This window comes from Hemicordylus capensis, chromosome 1, assembly GCF_027244095.1.
Source record: "Hemicordylus capensis ecotype Gifberg chromosome 1, rHemCap1.1.pri, whole genome shotgun sequence".
Taxonomy (NCBI): domain Eukaryota; kingdom Metazoa; phylum Chordata; class Lepidosauria; order Squamata; family Cordylidae; genus Hemicordylus; species Hemicordylus capensis.
The window spans coordinates 340,202,385-340,220,195 of NC_069657.1; positions in this window are offsets into that span (position 1 = coordinate 340,202,385).

Consider the following 17,811-nt stretch of genomic DNA (forward strand, 5'->3'; position numbering starts at 1 on the left):
TTCTTCCAGAGTGTTTCCTTGCCTCTGGGGCAGTCTGAGTGGGGTCAGGGGATCGGATGCCGCCACTACATGCTGGGCCAATGCCACGCCAGAGTGTTTCCTTGCCTCTGGGGCAGTCTGAGTGGGGTCAGGGGATCGGATGCTGCCACTACATGCTGGGCCAATACACACATATGATGATGATCATGATGTTCAATCCATGAGGCTGCCATCAAGTGTTTGCTGCTGTTTGCTTGCCATGGCATTGGGCGGGCAGAGTCACAGAGTGGGTGGGTTCAACCTCTGTGTAGGTGTGACTGGGTTCTGGTTTTGGTTGTGTGCAATTTAGAGTCACTAAATAGGCTGCATTGAGTTTGATGCTCCCCCCACAGGAGCATTACTTGAGAACCACCCCACAGAACCCACACTTTGTGTTCCAGTTCACTAAATAAGGGTTTCCTCCTTTGATCTGCAGGTTCCCAAGCATTGACTGCGTCCCTCCCCCACCCCCGGTAGGTGCTGTGCCCTCCCCCCATCCACTTCCCCCCCCCCAAAAAAAGTTAAAAACTTGCCACCCACACCACAACTACTCCACCCAACTGCCGGTGCCACCCTCCCACACCAGGGGTCCACCCTTTAACCCCCTATTTTTTAAAAAAACCCTCCCAGACCCATCTCCCCAATTGGCTTGGTGGTCGACTCCCAAATTCTAAAAGGACACCCTCCCCCTCACTTCGATTCCCCCCCCCCATATCAAAAAGTCTTCCTTTCCCCCCAATTGGCTTCCTTTTTTGAAAACAAACTTCCCCCCCCCGCCGTCTCCAAATCAGCTGCCTTTTTTTGGGCCCCTAAGCCCCTCCAAATTATTTTTTTGACCCTGTCTGGCCTTCCTCCTAAAGTCTCCCTCCTTCTGACCTAGCAGCATGTCTGAGCACCATGTGGCAGGCAGGGCTCGCTCAAGGCTGGCAGGCAGAGGTGGGAGAGGCCAGGTGCGGGGTGCGCCTGCGGCATGGGGAGGGAGAGGACGCGGGGAGCCTGAGGACACCCCAGTTCTCCCCATTGGAGAATTCTTTGCTCCGGCCCCATCTTTGGTGCGCAGGATTCAGTTCCCCACGCCTGCTGCCGCCAATCGCAGCAGAGGCAGAGGCACCGTTAGGGCTGTGGCGGGTCCCTCCTCGCCGGCGGCACCAGGTGCTGCTGAAGTACCACCAGTTGTTGAGGTGGAGGAGACTGTGGAGTTGGAAGAGCAGGTAGAGGGCGGTGAGGACCGTGCGGCTGGCAGCGATGCAGCCAGGTTCTCCCTCCCTCTGGGGCCCCTTCCCCCTATCCTTTCGCCGCTCAGTGGGCCCCCCCCCCTCGTGAAGCCCGACACTCTGGTGGGGAGCGGTCTGGCGAGGTGGTGGAGGAGAGGCCTGCCTCTCCGATGCCAGTTGAGCCGGGCCCTTCCTCCGCTGTGGAGGGCGGAAGGGGCGGGTTGGGTGGCAGCAGTGGGCAGGCAGCGGCGGCCGCCCCCCCCCCCCAGGACTGCAGCCACCCTGCAAGAAACGGCCTAGGACGGCGCCCAGGGCGCAGGAGGCCAAGGGCAGTGGTGCATGGGTGCATTTTGAGGTCCCTCAAGATGCCCCATTCCACGCCCGCTGTGTCCACTGCAGGATGCTTGTCAGCCGTGGAAGGGACCCTGCGCACCTGGGTACGACGCCTATGTGGAGACACCTAGAGCGTCACCACCCAGGTCTCAGGGGACAGGCTGGCAGCGCTAGTGCACCTTGTGCATCTGCCACTAGGGCGGAAAGCGGCAGTGTGCCAGCCAGCAGGCAGGCTACACTGCCCGTCCAGCGGTGGATGCAGTCCTCGGGCAGCCAGCGTATTGTTCGCGTGGACCATCATCACCTCACCCGCCTCATAGGGGAGATGATTTCCACCGATGACCAGCCGTTTCAGGTGGTCGAGAACAACGGCTTCCGCCGGATTCTCCAATACCTGGCTCCCGAATACGTCATCCCCTCAAGGACCACGTTCAGCTCCGGCCGGGACAAGTGTGCATTTCACGACTGACCTCTGGACCAGTGTCAGTGGGATGCACGCTTCTTTCCTGGCCCTCACTGCCCACTGGTGGGGACCGGAGAGTGAGGGGACCTCCGCGGGCGATGCTTCCGGGTCCGGCGCGGCTCCCGCTGCACTACGGCACAGGTGGGCCGTCCTGCACGTGGAGACGATGGACACGAGGCACACCGCGGAGGAGGTGGCGGCCGTACTCGACCGCCAGATAGAGGAGTGGATTGGCGGGTGTCCACACTTCTCCCGCGGCTTCATTGTCACCGACAATGGAGCCAACGTTACCGCCGCTGTCGAGACAGTCATGGACTGTGTGAACATACGGTGTATGGCACACACGCTCCATCTGACCATCAGGGACGCCCTTGGCCTTAAGGAGCTGAAGGCGTCCCAGGAGAAGGGGGCCCGCCCCATCCCAGCTGCTGTTGCTGCCACAGGCACGCTTGTGGATAAGTCTCGCAAGCTGGCCACCCACTTCCACCGCAGCGAGAAGTCCAGGAGACTGCTTCGCCAGAAGCAGGATGACCTTGGCCTTCCTCGCCATCTCATCCCTACGGATGTGGAGACGCGGTGGAACTCCACCTTCCTCCTGTTCCAGCGCCTGTTGGAGCAGGAGAGAGCCCTTGTCGCCCTGGCGAGGGACGAGTCCTTGGATGTCTGCGACTTCTCGAACGCAGAGTGGAAGCAGATGTCCGAGGTGGTGTCGGCACTCGAGCCCTTCCAGCTTGCCACGAAGGGCTTGTGTGGCGACACCACTCCCTTGAGCCAGGCGCTGCCCACAGCTGTTGGTCTCGAGAAGCTGATGGGTGGACTCCATATCTCTCTGACCATGCCAGAGGGTCGTGCTCTGGCTGGGAGGCTGAGGTCTGGGGTTGACAAGCGGCTCGTTGATGTGCTTGGAGACAGGGAGGAGTATGTCCTCGCTTGTCTCTGTCACCCAGCCCTCAAGGGCAATGCCGTGAGTGCCGACGAATTGCCCAGGTGGAAGGGCATCCTGGTCGAGAAGGTTAGGGAGGAGGAGGCCGCTAGGGCCCGCAGAGACCAGGGTGTTGGTAGTGGTGCGGGGGCAGCCCTCGCGGCCCAACCCACACCCAGCAGCAGCATGGGCGGCCAGCCGGCGTCAGCTTCCCCTTCCCCTCCCTCTTCCCAGTCCAGCAGCGCGGCATCCCAGGCGGCGCCATCGCAGCAGCCACTTGCTACCGACTCGAGATCCGCCCAGTGGTTTCAGCGGTTCTGCTATGGCGCCATGCCTGGTATGCGGGAGGCTCGACCTGCCAGGCCCCCCTCCAGTGCTGAGCAATGCGTTGCGCAGTACTTGGAGGAGCCTGTGGAGGGAGACGGCGTGGACTGCGCACAGTTCTGGGTGGGCCGCCGCCAAGTCTGGCCGGACCTGGCGGTGGTGGCTGTGCGCCTCCTCTCCTGCCCCCCAACCAGTGTCCAGAGCGAGTGGGTGTTTTCACGTGCCGGGGACGTGGTGACACCCTCTTGCTCCCGCTTGGACCCTGGTCTGGTGGAGCAGCTGGTCTTCCTTAAGGTGAACCTCCCCCTGTTGGGCTACCCCAAGCTGGAGTTTGAGCCGGGCGAGTGATTACCGTGGGTTGCCCCATGGTTGGTCACCTGCCTGGCTCGACCTCTGTGCTTATCCCTACCCTCCCCCCTTCCACCTCTAGCTGAGCTGACGTGACAGATGCTGAGCCGTGCCAGCCAGTCGCAGCGTGTAGTGTGCCCACACAGAGATGCAGTTGTAGTAGTAGTTGTAGTGCTGCGACTGGCCAGATGTTTACAATGCCCACGCCCACCTAAAAAGAAACCCAATGCTGACCAGCACAGGCCCTTTATCTATCCACCTGTCAGCATTTGGGGACCTGGCGTGGGCACGGCACACACCCCCAAAGTAGCACAGCCCACGGAGTACTAGACTTAGCGGCAGCGGCGGGTATACGTTCTAAAATGCAGTGTAGATATGTAAATACTACATATTTAGGAAACCTAGGACTGGAGGGAAAATATAATGTTGGCGCCCTTCCACTGCAGCCCCATCCAAATGCTGTCAGTTGGTCACAAGTGTAATAGTATGTTGATGACCTCCAGGTAGTCATGTAGTGCTGCTTCTATTGTTTCGTACTGTCCAGAAGTGGTTTTAAGTCATTCCACAGCAGCCCCTGTGCTATACCATCTAGGGTGCCTTTCAAGTTGCATAGCTGTGCTGGCAGGCCCCTAACATCAACACAGAGTTGCCCCATCCTGTCTGTCCTATCAGCTAACATCTTGAAGTGGCAATTTCCCCATATTTCTCCTACAGTAATGCCATACTGAGTCACCTTAAGTGGCACAGCGGAGGAATGTTTGACTAAATAGCAGAAGGGTGCTGGTTTGAATCCCCGCTGGTACTATATCAGGCAGCAGAGATATAGGAAGATGCTGAAAGGCATCATCTCATACTGCATGGGAGGAGGCAATGGTAAACCCCTCCTGTATTCTACCAAAGAAAACCACAGGGCTCTGTGGGCGCCAGGAGTCGAAATCGACTCAACAGCACACTTTACCTTTACCTTTAATGTCATACTGACATAGCATGACATTACTACACAGTAATATCCCACACAGGATCCAAGTACTACACAGGAACACATTTTGCAGTTCTGACACACTACACTGAGGCTGTACAAAAACAATACTATCCTATCCCCCCCCCCTTTCTTTTATTCTGGTTTTATTCTATTATGTTAATGACACACTAGTTCTGACACACTAGACTGAGGCAGCACAAAAACAATGTTATCCTATTCCCCACCCCCCCTCTTTCTTTTATTCTGGTTTTATTTTATTATGTTAATGTTCATGGCTATCCAGATGAACACAGTGCTTTTGCTGCTAATGCCGTGCTGGTACAGGGGGAGGGGCAATTTTCATTGATATCTTCTTCAATCTGTATCCCACTATACCTGCCAAAAATATGTTCCTGACAGTCACGTAGCCCTCAGGGACATATTTTCAGCAGGCACAGCACTTCAGGGCAAAGAGAGATTGCTGAAAATTGTCCCTCTCCCTCAGTACAAGCACAACATCTATTGAAGCATGCTTCAGACTGAAGCATGCCTGCTGCTTCAGTCTGGATATCAGCCACTGATTTCACCATTTCAACAAGAGGGTGGGGTTGTTGTTTTTTTGGAATTTCATGATTTTGTTGGTGAAATCTAGCTATCTGTCTGCTATTACCACAACAAAGGATCTTGTCTTGTTTTCTTTTGACATGAAAACAGAAGCCACAAGGCTTTGGAGGAAAATAGCCTCAGGATTTAATTATATGCCCCTTTCACCCTTGCATCTGTATCCCATTAGCTTGAAAGGAGGGAGGATTTTATTTTATTTTATTTTATTTTATTTTTATTTTATTTTATTTTATTTATTTATTTATTTATTTATTTATTTATTTATTTATTTATTTATTTGCAATCTTAGCTGTCCTATAAACATGTTCTTGACCAAACTGATAACTATCCTCAATTACAGGCTATCCAAGTGTTGAAAGGGATATTTTTCTTCTACTGATAGCCTTGAATTAACTTCACAGTTACACAAAATGTGCTGTGTGGTTTTTGGAAGCCTCTAATCAGACCTTGAGTTTTGCATATTTAGCATCTGACCTTCTTTGACAAAAGATTTACATAGGCCAGACCTAATTCTAATACTCCAAAGCAACCATTTGGATTGCCCCAGAAGTGAAATCATAGGATGTTTCCTGGTAGGAACTGAGTAGGGCACAAAAACCAAAGAGACATTGAACATAATCCAGCCAAAGTGATTCTCTCTGTTCCTGTTAGTATGTGCAAAACTTGAATCTTTATTTTTACAGATATTTTTACTTCATATGCACTGGCATCAGATGGGTGTTTGCAACTTATAACATGTAATACAAATATGAATCATTGCTGTGCATTGTATGTTCATTAGTTTGCATAGGTGGCTTAGCAGCTCTTCAAAGCATTGGTATTTTCAAAATAACCGCCCAGAGACGAAGGTTTGGGCAATATATAAATGTGACAAATAAATAAATAAATTAAATTAAATTAAATTAAAGCTTGACATTACTCTACGTAATACAATGGGGCTCTTCTCATGGCCAAAATTAAGATGTGAGATGTCTTCAACCTCAGCACAAGAGCTGGCTGCACTCCCAATACTTGATCCCAATACCTGCACTCCCAATACTTGCGTGAGATTTAAAAAATGTTGGAGGCAGGGAGCTTAATCATCTCAGAAAATTAGAATATTACATGGAACCAAGAAGACAAGAATTGAAGAATAGAACAATATCGGACCTCTGAAAAGTATAAGCATGCATATGTATTCAGTACTTGGTTTGGGCCCCTTTTGCAGCAATTACTGCCTCAATGCGGCGTGGCATGGATGCTATCAGCCTGTGGCACTGCTGAGGTGTTATGGAAGACCAGGATGCTTCAATAGCGGCCTTCAGCAATTCTGCATTGTTTGGTCTCATGTCTCTCATCCTTCTCTTGGCAATGCCCCATAGATTCTCTATGGCGTCAGGTCAGGCGAGTTTGCTGGCCAATCAAGCACAGTACACTGTATACTTTTTGGAGGTCCGATATTGTTCTATTCTTCAATCCTTGTCTTATTGGTTCCATGTAATATTCTAATTTTCTGAGATTGTGGATTTGGGGTTTTCATGAGCTGTACGCCATGATCATCACAATTATAACAAATTAAAGCTTGACTTATCTCGCTTTGCATGTAATGCATCTGTCTCATATATCAGTTTCACCTTTTAATTTGCATTACTGAAATTAATGGACTTTTGCACGATATTCTAATTTTCTGAGTTTCTCCTGTATATTAGGTCTGTGCACAAGAAAATACATCATATTGGATTGGATACGATATGATCCAACATAAAAATTGTCAGAATTAGAATCAGCATATTTTAAAATATCATATAGTTAGATCATGATAGATTATCAGTTGAAAATTCTGACAAATTGGATTTCCCCCTCATAAGGATCAATGGGAAACAAAATTCAACAATTTCACGATGGTTTGGCAGAAAGTTTTAAACTTCACATGGAGGTAGTACAAAATGAGAGCACTATATACATTGCATTTGAAGGTAATTGGTCAACCCATTGATTATTAATGAATGTTTGAATTTTTTTTTTAAGTGCTATAAACAGCTTGCTTCATGGCAGACAGTTACAAAAAGTATAGGAATTGAAGTCCCCACTATGACCATTGTTCATGCCCTGTTTGGAGGAAATTGTGCCTGATCTTCATATAAAAAGAGCACACCATTTTATATGTCCATATAAGTCCATCATGATTTTTTAAATCTAGAGAGGATTCCAAATAAAACAAAACCACCCATATATATTTCTCACAAACGTTGCCACGCAACTCCATATGCTCCCAGACTAGATGGGAAGGGAAGTAATCATCTAGAGCAGGTAGATGAAAAATGATAGGGTTGAACCACCCTGAGCCATTTTTGGAAGGGCAGTATAGAAATCGAATGAAGGAATGAAGAAATGCATATCATGGGAGGGATATACTGAACTGTAAGTGTAGAAAGACAAGGAGAACAAGACTTCAGAGAACTTTAAAGATAAGGACACTGAAGAGGAATTTCAAGAACAGCGTGCATTGAATCATAGTAGTATACTCTGCCCAGAGCCTTCGGATGGGGTGGTTTATGAATGGAATGGAATGGAATGAATAAATAAATGAATAAATGTATGTATGTATGTATGTGTTGGGGGGAAGGCAAAACATTTGGAAAGTATTAAATCCCAGAAAATCTGCTAAATTTCTAAAAACTGTAATGTTATCACAAGTTATCCAACTATCTTTTAGTCATGTAGTGGCTGCTATCTGGTGCTGAGATGTAGTTCAGGAGTGTTATCTGGAAGAGAACCAGCTGCAGCCAACATCCTCCTTATCTTATCATGGCTGTGATTACTGAAACCGGCGCCATATCTCCTTCAGAGTGCATCTTTATACCATCTGCAAAGATAAGTTCTAGGTAATTTCCAAGAGCAGTAAATTGGTAAATTCATGGGGAAGAAAAACAATGTCATTAAGAAGGTAAATCTCCAAGAACACAAGTACAACCATACTCACTTCAGAGAGTGAGATTAAGACACAAAGTGCATGCAAGACTCTTCAAATCCAACGTAAACTATTTTTCTATCATATTTCATCTATTCCCCAGGAATTGTATAGTGTGGGGAAAAATTGACTACACATTTTATTTGATATAGGAAGCATAAAAAGGACTTGTGGTGATGTAAATAACTTTTTAGCAGCATGTGTGCTCTGTCATCCTGTGATTTATACATGATGTTTTTCCAAAGAGCACTTGGAAGAGAATGAGAAAATAAATCTGTAACACTTTAACCTGATCTTTCACATTCCAGTACACCTCAAAATTGTGTTCCAGAGGAAGATATCTGTTTAAAAAATCTAGCACCCCCTTCATCAGATGCTTGAAGTGTTTCAGTCAGTTGGCAGAGATATACATGAGAATAAGTATATATGTATATATATGAATTTCAAACACAGGGACCAGACTTTGCAATAATACCAGATGCCAAGTCTCTTCTTGTATCCACTCAGGCTATATGTTATTACAGAACCAACTAATATAAGCCATAGCATCATTTGTTCATCCTCCAGTGTGATTATCACCTGCCTGCCAAAAATACCCTTCAGGTGTTTGCATCAGGACAAACAGAGCGATCTCCATAAACAAGAACAAGTAGACACAAATACAAAATTAAAAATGGCAACATTCGGGGAAGATTTCAGTTTCACAAGACACTCTGCTACAGATCTGCAAGTTGCTATTCTGCAACAAAAGAACTTCAAAGGAAGACTCCAGCATGGAATTAAGTAATAAGGATTTTTTGGAAAATTTGATTCAATCCATTTTGCTTAAATAGGAAGAGTGGTTTTCTGTCACACTACATATATTAAGCAACTTAGTTTTGACAGGAAGACTTAGCTTAACCAGGAAGCTAAGGAACCAAAAACCAGTCAGGAAAACTATTATCACCAATTACTGCTGTTGTCAATATTTGCTGTGCTAATCTCATATTTTTAAGCTTTATATAAGAATAATCACAAACTATACTTCATGCATTCATAGCCATTTCCCCACTGTTTACAGGTTTGAATCCCTCCATGTAGGCTTAAATGGGGACAATGATTTCCTCTTTGCATTAGAATCCATCCAGAGTCCAACGTGATGAGGCAAAAGGAGGAGCAAACGCAAATTCGGACCCCCAACTCTAAAGGGAGCCCCCCTGTCCCATAGCCCATGAACAACCAGAGCTCACCCTTCTGAAGTGCAAGCACTTTTGCTCATAACCAAGATGATTTTCACCACTCTCCAGAAGCAGTATAACAGCAGAAACACATCCTGGAGGGTCACAAAGTCCCCAAGAATATGTCAAATAGCAATTCCAGAACACGGGGAGAGTATAAAAAATGTTGCACTCTTGTGCATATGCACTGCACTGCATAATACTAGTCACTAAACTGACTACTGCTACATACATGTTCCTGCATGGATTGACTATGATGACTGCTGCCTATATGATGCTGTTTAGGGGCATGTGCACAGCATTAGCCAGGATGTTGGCCATTTACCTGAGAATCTCAATTTTTTTTTCTTTTTAAAAAAGCAGATTTCTAGTGAACAGTGTCTAGTGAAATCTCCAAAGCCAGAACTGGATTGAGAAAGATCCCCCGTGACAGGAATCAGGCTTTGGTACCCTGTGGGACTCCCTATTCTATGACTAAAAAACAGAACAAATTGTGTTAAAACGGGAAATGGATTAGATTAGCTTAGTGAAGAATCTGGATTTTCTTAAGAACTAGATATACTGTATGTTCTAAAGAACAGGCCCTGACATTTTAGTTTAAATGACTTCATGGCTAATTGTGCTTCTACACATTGTGATTGGTCTCTACTGATTCTGAATAAGTTAATCATTGTAAACCTGGGGGGTGACAATAGGTAATTTTTTGCAACAGGTAACCTTTTGCATCTAGCCTTTGAGATTGCTTGGATTGTTTCTCAGCCATCCCAGCTCCCTCTGTTTCACAAGTTTGATGCTTCCTGTTTCATTTTCCATCTCTCCCACTCTGCAAATGAATCTCTTGTCCCAGGTATGGTCCATAAAACCTGGATGAATCTTCCAGTCTGTTGAACTATGGGAACCGAATCCTTGACCAACTACAATCACCTGTCCTGAACTTCACGTGTTCTGAACATCTCATGGGGTCAGATCCCAACATGTCTCAGTATTGGCAGATGCATACTGCAGTTCCCCAACATCTATCACAACCCGTCCCTGTGTTCCTTCACCTTCCTCTGTCTTTCACTTCTTCACTTTTATGCTAATGTAATGGTTTCTTTGACAATGGATCTTCATTCATAATCTTGGAAGCATAGTGGTGTTAATTTTCAAAGTTGTATTTTGTTTAAAATAAACTATTAATGTCTCTCCTGAAGTCATCAAAACTGAATTATGGTGAAGGGAATATGCTAGGTATATTAAATGCCCCTTAGAGGCATCAGTGAAACCAGTTGACAATCCAATTGCAATTATTTAGCAGCACATTGTCCAGGACAGTTAAACCTGCGGTGAATTATCCATGAACTATCCAAGCTAGACCTTAAACAATAAAATTAAATCTGCTCTTTGCCACATTCTGGTTTTATGAGGGATTGCTACCCAAAATTAATTGTTTCTAAGCTGCTGCAGATATTTCAAAATTATTTTATGGGGAGTAAAATAATCGTCCTACAAGAAAGGACTGAGACAGCCTAGCATAAAGGGAGAGTGGCAAATGTGGTCTTCAAAAATGATTACAACAATCATTTTCAGTCTTCATAGCTTCAAACTCTGAAAACTTTCCAGAATGATTCCAATGAACTCCTGCACATCTGCTATGGAACCCTTGTGTATTGCAGAGAATTCTGGGACATATTCGAGGATATATACTCACAGGGCACTGGCCTAGGCCTGTTGCATTTCACCACAGCCCTGTGAACTGAGAGTGTGATGTACCAGGGATGGCCCTTTCATGAGGCATAGGCAGTTGCCTCAGGCAGTGGATTATTAGAAGGCCAGCAAGGTGACAAGATGCCCCTGCTGCAGCCATTGCAGCAGCTCTTTGCAAAGCTTGCAAGAAGCACAAGGAGGGAAGAGGAGACCATGGCAACATTCCCTACTCTCTGTCACCTGTGCCACTTTTAAAGGTTGAAAGAATTGGTTTTGAAAGGGGACTGGCCCCACAAAGGAGATACAAACACCACACAGCTCCATTTGTGAGAAGCTTCAGCCAGCACTGGGTTCCCAGCCTGGCTGGCAATTCTGCCTTTCCAGGCAGGGAAAGGTGCCCCCAGCCATGCTGCAAACCTGGCACTGACTGAAGCGCCTTGCAAATGGGGCTGCACGGCTCCTTCCTGCATATGGCCACACCCCTGCATCTGATGTCATACTCAGGGAGCATGGTTAGCACACCAGGGGCCATGGCAGTGTTGCACCCAGCCACCGGATGGCTTCCTACACACCTGAGGGGGGGGCAAGCTGTCTTCCAATTAAATACATCCATCATTATTAATCTTTTCATTCAAGAACCCTGATAAGCTTCTAAGAAGCCTGAGAATTTACCTAAGTATAGTTTGAAAGTATTGGTATTATGAAATTTCATTGTGCTCTACAGCAAATTACATTTAAAACAAAAGCTATTTCCACATCACTTCCCATTAGTATGACAATAAAAGTCCAAAAGAAAACATTATGCTCTCAAGAGATTTTAATATTTAAAAACAAAAGCCTTGAATTTCCCCCATGTAATTTAAAACGCTTAATCGTCTTTGATACTTTCCACTTGCATCTCTGCCCCCTTCTCCTCTGTTACCATTAATTTCACATTTAGGGTGCATCCTGTCAACTCTGATCAAACCTATTTCAAAGCATTAGAAACAAATATTTGAATTACAATCAGAGGTGAAGTAAGTGACAGAAGAAAAATAAGGAATAGCACATTAATATTGAAAGCACATAGCTAATGTGGGAAGGAATTAAAATTATTTCAGAAATCAAAGGTCCTGGGTGTTCCGTCAATATTTTCTTATCTAGGTACCTTGGAAATCTATATATATTAGTAAAATGTCATTTTTAAAAAGCCTTCCATTATAGGATAGTCTGTTACAAAGAAAGTAAAGCTTCCTGTGGAATTTTGAACTTTTTATGGATATGCTGCACAGCACAATTTCAATGACAGCTAGTAATGTAGTGATGTGGATCGGGGCGGAGATGTAATTGTGTACCCAGGTTCCAAGAATCTGTGCACAGCTGAGGTCGGGGCCACCATGTTCATTGTGAAAGGCACCTGGTGGGGGCTCCTTGGTGCCCTTTTTCTACCTGCCACACTCATGGCACCCCCTTTCCCCCTGCTGTTCATGTGCAGCAGTGTCAGCAGGCTCCATTGGTAGCAGTCTGCCACTCAGCCACCACAGTTGCCACCGTGGCATGCAGCAGGGTGCTCTGTGCGTGTGGTGTAAAGAGAAGGGGTGCTGTGGGGGCCACCATTAGGGACCGCTGCCACCATGTTGGGGGGCAGGTGGCCCGGACACAGGCTGCCTATGCCCTCCCTACACTACTGATGTGGATTGCATGTATTTTACTGTTTGAGTTCCTAATCATGGCAGACATCAGAATGTAAGCCTATTCAACCCTCTTCCCAGCTCTAAAAGTACTAAGGACTAGAAGGTTGTGCACACAACCATTTACGGGGGGGGGGGGCAGCGTGGATCTCCGGAGGCCAAGAAAACAAGTCCTGGTCTCCAGGAATCCCATAAGGCACTTCGCAATGAGGGTAGTTCATTGGAGGATTTCCCCATGAGTCAGGCATAGGGATGTGCATGGACTGCGCATGGCAGTTTGGTCCAAATTACGACTGAACCACTGCTCTGTGAACGGGTTCAATTGGCTGGACTGGCTAGGCCAGTCAAACTGATGAACCAGTTTGTTTTAAAAAACAAACCAACCCATGATTTTTCAGGGTGGGGGGCAGCCAGATTTGGGTCTTTTGGGTTCTGGTTTGCACATGCCTAATAGAGTATGAGTTTTAGGAGAAAAGAGGAGGGGGAAGTGCATGAGTGGGCAGAATGGGGAGGGGAAGGTTAACAGCTTCTGACCTTGTTGCCCTGGAAACAGCTGTGAAAGTGGCCTATGAAGGGGCTGGCTGAGGAAATACTTTGCCACTAACCATTACGGTCATGTCTCTGGGGCAAACAGGAGAACAGGCTTGATCACACAGACCTTGCTTCTTACCTCTGGCTACTGCTTCTGTTTTGTCCATTTTACCGCAGAACTGGTAGGTCTCAGTGCTCCTGTATGACGTTTACCACTGTCCAACCTTGTTCCTCATAAGAGGAAAAAGGCTGCCGAGTTCCTTGTGAGGGCCATAGGGGCCGTGACTTTTAAAAGTTGCATGACAGGTAGACAATTAACAGGTGCAACTTTGGCTAGCATCTGAGAGGGCAAGCAGCACCTGTTGATATTCTACCTGTACTTCAGCTGCTTGACAGCCAGAACTGAAGTGAGAAATGGCCCTGATCTGGCCGCCATGAGGCCACTCCAACCATGAGATTGCTCCAACCAGTGTGGGGCCGCTCCAGCCATTGTGGGGCTGCTGGTCCCGCTCTGGCCACCACTGCTTTGCTCTTCCTCCTTCACTTCCTTGCTCTCTCACCTGCCCTATCACCCCCTGCCATTCTTGTCCCCACTCTTGCCACCCCATTTGCCACCAGCTCTGTTCTTGCTGCCGCCGCCTTCACCTCAGTTATAATGCTGCCATACCCATAACTATCTTGCAAACTTAAGGGGTTTTGCCTTTAATGGAATATTCATTTAGATACTGCTATGCAGCAGGGAAGCAGCTTGCCTAGGAAGCAAGAGGCTGTTAGTTCGAATCCCTGTCAGTGTGCTTCCCAGACTGTGCCTAGTAAATACATATATTTGTAGTCACCTATATCAGGCGGCAGAGATATAGGAAGATGCTAGAGGCAGATGCTCACTTTAATGACAACAGCAAAGGCATCATCTCATACTATGCAGGAGGAAGGCAATGGTTAACCACTCCTGTATTCTACCAAGAAAACCACATGGCTCTGTGGTCATTGGGAGTCGACACCGACTCGAAGGAACAATCTTTTCTTTCCTTTATGAATATTCACATTTCGCGTTTCAACAACAGTTTTTAAAGCAGTTTACATAGAAAAAGCCTCCTAATGTTGTTGCAGGTTCTCTTCTTCCTTGCTAAGATGCCCCCCTCCATATGTTTGTTCCCTTCAATAACACAAATACAATTGTGGGTTTCGGAATGTTCAAATAAAAGTCCCTTGGGTCTTAAGAACAACATAAGAACAAAAGAACAGCCCTGCTGGATCAGGCCCAAGGCCCATCTAGTCCAGCATCCTGTTTCACATGGTGGCCTACCAGATGCCACTGGAAGCCCACAGGCAGGAGTTGAGGGCATGCGCTCTCTCATGCTGTTACTCCCCTGCAACTGGTACTCAGAGGCATCCTGCCTTGAGGCTGGAAGTGGCCCATAGCCCTCTGACTAGAAGCCATTGATAGACCTCTCCTCCATTAAGTTATCAAATCCCCTCTTAAAGCCTTGCAGGTTGTTGGCTGTCACCATATCTTGTGGCAGAGAATTCCACAAGTTGATTTTGTGTTGTGTGAAAAAATACTTCCATTTGCTGGTCCTATATTTCCTGGCAATCAATTTGCTCCTACAGCTTGACTTCAACTCTTTTGAGAAATCCATGGTCTCTTTCTACCTAGTGTGTTGCAGGTCTGGTTGACTTGTGAGTGCAATGGCAGCCCTTCTTTCCCTGTGTAGCTGTGCCTTTTTCCCTGACAAAAAGGTGGTTGTCTTTGCTTTCTCTCAGCCACTATTTGTTGATTGGTGCTTGCCTTCCATGCATGACAAAGGGGTATCATCAGGGACATTGTCGTGATTGGTGCGTAATGTTTGTAGGGTCTCTGTGGAAGTGACTGTTCCATGGTATCTCCCAGAGTTCCTAGCAACCCTAGTTTGCTAGGGACTCTGTGGAAGTGACTACTGTTGCTATGTTAGCTTCTACTCCTACTATTGAGCTTTTGACATTGCTACTTGATGCACATGGGACAGTTACATCCATGTAAGCTCTGGGATAATTATGGGTATCTTAACTGACTCCTGCAAGATTATCCTGCAGATTTCCCCACCTTTACTAGGGAATATTATGTGAGTGATTTAATCTGTGCTCTTTGAGCATGTACAAAGATTACAACCAACTGTCGTATTTTATTGCTGTTGTTTCTGAAAGTCTGTTTATATAGATTTTCCTCCATGACACCCTGAAGAAGGGTTTCACACCCAAGACGCATTGGTCTTTCAACCATGTACTGAGGTTCCTCCTCATCTCCCACGTTCACTAAATGCCACCTAGCAACTTTGCTCAGCATTCTGATCTGCCTTTGATGTCAGCCAGGAAAAGCTTGTGAATTGAATTGTATCAGTGTAAGTAATGGAATTAGCAAACAAGAGAATATAAATATAAGCCATAAAGTGAACTTTCTAAAGACTAAAAAAGAAATACCTCAGGGCACTTTCAAAGAGACATGGAAAATAATCAATTTGATTACTGATAACTTCTTGAATCAGGCTGTCGAGTATTCATCTCAGACTTTATGCCTTAACTGAAGATGGAGGCAAGATCAGTGAAGTAAAGGGGGGGGATATGTAGCTGGGCACTCAATCAAGTGACAGCACCATGATTAAATTTGACAAACAGTAATTTTTAAAAATCAGAGCAGCAAACTAGTTATCACCCAAACACAACAAAACAAAAAGTTATGATTTCAGGAAGATCAGCTTGAATGACACGAAAATATGCGTGCTGATAAATTAAATAGATAGGCTGTGAAGAATGAAAGGTTATTTGGTTGGAGAGAAATGAAGCAGCTCATAGGAGCAGCAGCACTGAATATGGATGACAAATACAGATGGTGGCCAGAAATTACAGATGAGCTTGTGCAAATGCTCTGTGAAAATACTTTTAAAATAGATCAATCAAGAAAATGGACTAAAGGAAAGAGCAAATGACAGCGCTTAAATTACACTAGTGAGTGCTTGACAATACTGATGAAATAGCCAACTACAAAAATGCATAAAAGAAACTTATGTCACATTCAGAAATACTAAATCCATCTTAAAGTTTTCCTTCTCTGCTACAGGAAAAAATGGCTTAATGAAGAAGAAAAATGGAGTCTTTCTGGTCAAGAACTGGAATGAAATGATCAAGGCTGCCAATGAGAATCAAGTGTCAGATCTATGATTACTTTCAGAGATGAAAGATTAGCTATGCTACTATTGTGTACATTTACTGTTAGGAAGAGCTTAAGGAATCACATGCATTAGGACTACTAAACAGTTGGACCTGAAAAAGATTACTGGCCAAGAAAGAATAAGCCTGATTGACCAGGACTATCTATTTTAGCCGATATGGCTTGTGAACAGGATACCTTAAGGACAGGCTGTACATGTCAGAAACCTTCTAGGCTTCAAGATTTGCCCCAGAGGTCTTGCTGTCTGGCCTGTCACTGTGTCAGATTCAGTTGTGGTGGTGACCAGAGAAGGGACGTTTTATGTAGTGGCACTGTGGCTATGGAATACCCCTTCTCTTAGAAGCATGCCAGGCTCTTCCTTGACAAGTCTTAGCCTGCTAAGACGTGTTTCACCACCCTTTGCAGGACAGCGTTAATGGCTCGGTTGATTGCTTACAGCTGTTATTAAGGATTATTTTGTGGGTTTCTTTTGCTGGCTTTTATTGTTATTGGCCAACAACTAGACTAACCCTGCATCTATGCACTAGAGTTTTCCATTATGAGAGGGGGGAGTGGTGATGAGAGGTGGAGTGGTGATTTTCAACCATCCCTCTACCCCCTGCAGCCACCTTTGTCTCCCAAAACTATGTCTTTGTGAGTCCCCCAACAATTAGGAAGATATGTCTGGGAGACACAGGCAGCTATACAGGGAAGCAGAGAGTGCCAAAAATTGCCCCTACCCCTCACATAAAGGTGCAGGGTTAGTCTGGATGTCAGTTGTTCATATTCTTTCTCTCTCCCTACCCGCGGCCAGCCTCTCTCTCTGTGTATGTGTTTAGTTATATTTATATCCCCCCCCCCCAAAAAAAATTGTAAGCTGCTCCAAGCAGCTACATGGCCTGATTTTTTTAAACATCAAATAAATGATATTGTAACCACAATAACATGAATATGGTGATTTGTCCATATCTTTTAACTATTAGCACTAGAGGCAATCAATTTATAGCAACTTAGATTTTCAGTATCTGATAAGCAGAGCAATATCAGAAATGTTTTCTGCTGAAAAAGTCAACCAGTCTAAAGAGCTGGTCAAATCAATGACCAGAACATTTATGTCTGCAAGTCATACTATCATGCATTTTGGAGGGACCAAAAGGCCATTCTGCTTTATTGTTTCTTAATGTTTGTACAGTTTTTACAGAAATTTTTTTAAAAACCCACATAAATAGTAGGAGAGAAATCCACATGTTGTCATCCCCATTTCACTCCAAACTGTGTGTTCAAGTTAAAGATGCTGCTTCTAATTTCATGGTGATTAGGAGGCTAAACAGCCCATAATAACACATCTGTGGAAGATAAACCAGTC